The sequence below is a fragment of the Physeter macrocephalus genome, chromosome 7 (assembly GCF_002837175.3).
Source record: "Physeter macrocephalus isolate SW-GA chromosome 7, ASM283717v5, whole genome shotgun sequence".
NCBI lineage: Eukaryota > Metazoa > Chordata > Mammalia > Artiodactyla > Physeteridae > Physeter > Physeter macrocephalus.
This window is the reverse complement of record NC_041220.1, coordinates 37,866,883-37,872,527: the sequence shown is the minus strand read 5'-3', so window position 1 is coordinate 37,872,527 and position 5,645 is coordinate 37,866,883. Positions and strand designations below refer to the sequence as shown.

The following is a 5,645-nucleotide window of genomic DNA, read 5'->3' as shown; positions in this document are numbered from 1 at the left end:
ATACAGAGTGAAGTAAGTCAGAAAGAGAAAAATAAATATCATATATTAATGCATATATGTGGAACCTAGAAAAATGGTACAGATGAACCAGTTTGCAGGGCAGAAATTGAGACACAGATGTAGAGAACAAACGCATGGACCCCAAGTGGGGAAAGCGGTGGGGTTGGGGATGGTGTGATGAATTGGGAGATTGGGATTGATATGTATACACTGAAGTGTTTAAAATTGGTGACTAATAAGAACCTGCTGTATAAAAAAAAAAAATACAATTCAACAAATAAATTACAAATAACCTACTGCTGTCATGTCCACTGTTATACAAACATACCTATAACGTGTCTGATAGCATCAGCCAGGCCCTTGGACTGAATTGTGTGTTCATTCCCTACCATAATAACTATGAATAGTTCTCAAAGAGAAGTTACAATCATAACAAGGTGGTAGTCTAATTACCAGACAACTGTTTCCATTTTCTTTTTATAGCACCAAGACAAATGGTGGGAAACTCATTGTTTTTATTCTAAATGTTTTTATTTATATTCTACCTTATTCTAGACTGATTTAAGTTAGCTTATAAAGGTATATATTTACATTTATATAATTATTAAATGATATATAGTATTAAATTACATGTACATATATGGTATTAAATTAAACATAAAGATGCAAGAATAAAGCAAAACATAAGTGAAAACACAAAATGAGAATAGTACTAAAACTACATATCATAATTCCTATCTAGATATTTCTTTAAGTCAGACGACAAACTCTGTAGCTTTCTAGCAGCCAACTCAAAAGCAAAACTAAATAAAACTAAACAAGAAAACAACTAAGCCCTATTCAGGTACATTCTTCATGTCACCCATAAGATTAAAACTGAGCAATTACTTAGCTGCAATACAATTCTTTCAGATTCTAATAAAAAGAATACTGTGTAATATCATGAACTCTATTCTCCACAATATTCTTAGCATAGAAACAAAAATTAGTTTTATAATACTCTTAGTATGCCCCTCAATACTGGAAAATGGCACCAATGACTATTCAGTAAAGCAATTTTATTTGGGGGAAGCAGCAGTGTGAAATTATTTATACCAAGCTCTAAGATAATTTTTTTTAAATATCTGACAACACTTTGCGAATTATTGAAATGGCTCTGTGTGGCATTTTCACATTATAAAGTACCTAAAAGTTGAAATCATAGACATAAAAATATAGTATTACTTAGTACCATAATAAGTTTTTAATAAGCATAGTATTACTTAGTGCAATAGTAAGTTTTTAATAAATATTGGGAATGAAAGAAAACCCTACCACTAACTGTTAACTTAGGTAAAACCCATAGCTTAACGACTCCTATATTTAACTAACCATAAAACTCAAGTGATAATATCTTTCCTCCCACGTACTTTAAAAGGAATTTGTGATTACAAATATGGTATCATCAGGCTTTTATTGGACATGTGTGTTATATAACTATTAATGACAATTCAACCGTAACAAATGTCTCTGATCTCCACTGTGTTATCATCTAGCTCTTTATTAAGTTCCCAGCCAGATATGATGCAGCACAGGAAACTACAAACTGAGATTTAGGTTGGCACTCTGCCTGACCTCTAGAAATTTACAGTCACAGATAGATGGGGTGCAAAAAATTTAAAGATATTATTAAGTAATTAGGTATGGGTCTATAGAATTATAAAGTGAGCTACTTTAACACTTAATTATACTAACATATTTGCTTTATTTTCTTCACATTCTTTGCAGTTCAAGATAATAAGTCAAAATGATCTGAGTAAGCAATTTTAAAAGCAGCAGTTTCCCACAGAAATGTTGACAAGGGACACCGTTGCAGCTAGTCATAGGGAATCGTATGCACTTTAAGATGTGGAAGGAGAAAAAAGCATTAACAGGGAGAGTGTGACTATGTTGTGGCAGGTGTATCAGAAGAGAAAATGGTTGAGAAACCTGAGCTAGAGACACTCTTGAAGCTGCTAATGTATAGCACTGCCTTTCAGAAATGTTTTGTAACATTAGATATCTTTCTACCAAATCTTTCTCATGACTTTGTCTAGATGCCTCTTATTTGTTTGTTTTTTTGCGTTACGCGGGCCTCTCACTGTTGTGGCCTCTCCCATTGCGGAGCACAGGCTCCGGATGTGCAGGTTCAGCAGCCATGGCTCATGGGCCCAGCCACTCCGCGGCATGTGGGATCTTCCCAGACCGAGGCACGAACCCGTGTCCCCTGCATCGGCAGGCAGACTCCCAACCACAGCGCCACCAGGGAAGCCCTAGATGCCTCTTATGAAAGTTGGCATGATATGGTGGAAATAACTCTGAACTGGAAGACCAGTCACCTGTGTCTCCATCTTAGAACTTTTATTGAAAGACTAAATCCTTTCATCTAAGTCCTAAGTTTCTCAGATGAGAAATCTGAGAGCATATTCAACATCATGGAAGTTCCAGCATCCTGTAACCCCCAACTTAAATGATGTTGAGTATGCTCTCATTTTCTTCATTTGTTAGAAAACAATGAGAATTTTAATTGATCTAGCTGTTCTTTAATTTCCACCAAAGCTCGCCTTCCATGCCTCAAATAACCTAAAAATGCTCAACATTATTATAATTAAAATTTAGCATTTTTTAAACAATCAACTTTAACATAATTTTTCACATGTTATTTTTCTGATGGCTACATGCCAGATCATTTGGAATGGTCAAATTATGAGTCTGCAAGTTGTTTGAAATAATCCAAGTTTCATCTGAGGAAGTCATTAAGTTTCTTGACTACTTGCATCCTAAGCCAGTTTAAAAATTCCTAGACTTGTAAAACTGCATTTTGTGCAAGCCACTGATGGGCCTTAAAATTGGAGTGTGCCTGCTGCAACATGTGCTCGACTGTGTGGTGTCCTCCTGGCTGCTGTTTCCCTGGCAAGTACTGTAAGCCATACACAAAGAATCCCACAGATAATCTAGAAATTTCTGTATATAATAAAACCCTATCTGAATTAATTAAACAATGAGGGACAACTGGAAATGTATTGACTCTTCAGGCTCCGAACGCGCAGGCTCAGCAGCCATGGCTCACAGGCCTAGCTGCTCCATGGCATGTGGGATCTTCCAGGACCGGGGCATGAACCCGTGTCCTCTGCATCAGCAGGCGGAGTCTCAACCACTGCGCCACCAGGGAAGCCCAAGAGGGATTTCTTGATTAATGAATTTCCTGCCTCAGTTGCTGACCTATAATATAATGGAAGTATTGAGTCTTAACTTTTGGATGGAATACAAATTTGTGAAGTTGATCATTATATATTTACTTAATTAAATATATTTACTTAATTATACTTTAATATATTGACATTTTAATAATAACGTAGTGAAATATGCTCAGATTCATATTAGAATAAGGTAGAATTTACTGTGCAAATACCATAAAATTATAAAAGTATTATTTTATCCAGGGCTTCCCTTGTGGCACAGTGGTTAAGAATCTGCCTGCCGGGCTTCCCTGGTGGCGCAGTGGTTGAGAGTCCGCCTGCCGATGCAGGGGATACGGGTTCGTGCTCCGGTCCGGGAGGATCCCACATGCCGCGGAGCGGCTGGGCCCGTGGGCCATGGCTGCTGGGCCTGCGCGTCCGGAGCCTGTGCTCTGCAGCGGGAGAGGCCACAGCAGGGAGAGGCCCGCGTACCGCAAAAAAACAAAAACAAAAACAAAAACAAACAAAAAAAAAAGAATCTGCCTGCCAATGCAGGGGACATGGGTTCGAGCCTTGGTCCAGGAAGATCCCACATGCCACGGAGCAACTAAGCCTGTGCACCACAACTACTGATCCTGCGCTCTAGAGCCCATGAGCCACAACTACTGAGCCCACGCACCGCATCTACTGAAGCCCGTACACCTAGAGCCCGTGCTCCGCAACAAAAGAAGTCGCCACAATGAGAAGCCTGCGCACCACAACGAAGAGTAGCCCCCTCTCGCCCCAACTAGAGAAAGCCCGTGCGCAGAAAGACCCAACACAGCCAAAAATAATAAATTTATTTTAAAAAGTATTATTTTATCCAAAAGAACTAAATATTTTCAGTCACTAATGTCCATGTCTTTAATTCATATCTAAATGCTGATGGCTACCAAATCTATAAATACAGATCACTGGTCTAAACTTCAGACCATATATTCATCTGCCTACTGTTCATCACAACAGGATATACCTCTCATCATTCGAACTAAGCATGTCTGTGCTAGAGACTCATAGGTGCCTATCCCAAATATTTTCCTTAATAATAGAATCTTTGATTTTTGGTTGAGTATATGGCCCCCTGGAAAATAGAATAATGTCCTTTATCCGTGACTCTCCCTATGAATATAAGTTCTTACCAATGGAGTGTCTATTCCAGTGGGTAGAATCCTGATGAGCTAGTTGGAGCTCAGGCAACCATACTAAACCACGATTGGGAGGATATATGTTCATGTTGATGGGACAGCACAGCAGTAGAAGCCTAGATTCCTAATTACTTGGTAAACCTCCCTATCAGCCCCTACCTGACTATCTCCAGACTTGTTTTACATTAAACTGAAATAAAATGACATTTTATGTAAGCCACTTTATCCTAAGTTTCCTGTCACTCATATCTAAGCTGATACTATTGCAATATGCAAAACAGATTAGTTGCAATCAAGGTAAATTGTGATTTTTTATGTAATTATCTTTGGGAGAAGAGGACATTCAAGAAATATATTTACTTAATAAAATATTTTTACTTAATATTTTCTAGCTGCACAATTTTGAGATACAAGTAATAAATCTGATACTAATAAATAAGGAGACCAAGTTTTCATCGAGGATCTCATTGTAAAAAGTTCTATGACTTTAAGCAAATGACTTCTGTTTTCTTGCTTAGTGGATATAGGTCTGGGCTTTTGCATCAAACAGCTTAGGTTTCACCCTGGCTCTACCTCTTACTAGCTAGATGGCTCCAAGGAAGTTACTCACCTTTTCTAAGTCTACATTTCCCCTCCCATAAATGGGGATAATGATAGAACCTAACTATAGGGTTCTTCTAAGGATGAAATGGAATAACACTTATAGAGCAATTGGCATTATGCCAAGTACACAGTACATGCACAGCAAATGTTGGCTTTGTCATTATTCCTCCTTCATAATGAGGAATTAATTTGTTTTCAAAACAGGTTGAAAAATCCCTCAAATTGCCTCATGTGACTGAGGGGATAAGGAGAAGATGGAACAGGGGAGGCTCCCAAGCCTTATTCCCACTCCACCCAGAGCAACACTGCTCCACGCAGCAGGGGTTTGCATTAGCCTTATGTGTGAAAGGGATTCAACTGGTAAAGAAAATGTGTAAAACTACTCATCTTTGGACCTTTCTAGCTCTAATAATCTATACATCAAGCCAATGGTCAGCCATGATGTATATAGTTTTGTGCAAGGATTTAGAACTCTACTTAAGAAGCCCATTGTATATATGTGCCACATCTTCTTTATCCATTCATCTGTTGATGGACACTTAGGTTGCTTCCATGTCCTGGCTATTGTAAATAGAGCTGCAATGAACATTTTGGTACATGACTCTTTTTGAATTATGGTTTTCTCAGGGTATATGCCCAGTAGTGGGATTGATGGGTCGTA

General features: G+C 38.2%; 1 protein-coding gene across 1 annotated transcript in view; it reads right to left on the bottom strand.

The window, feature by feature from the left end:
- The window catches only part of TMPRSS11E (transmembrane serine protease 11E), a 51,105-nt gene that overhangs the window by 39,043 nt on the left and 6,417 nt on the right, over positions 1–5,645 (bottom strand). The gene's annotated exons all lie outside the window — the stretch shown is intronic.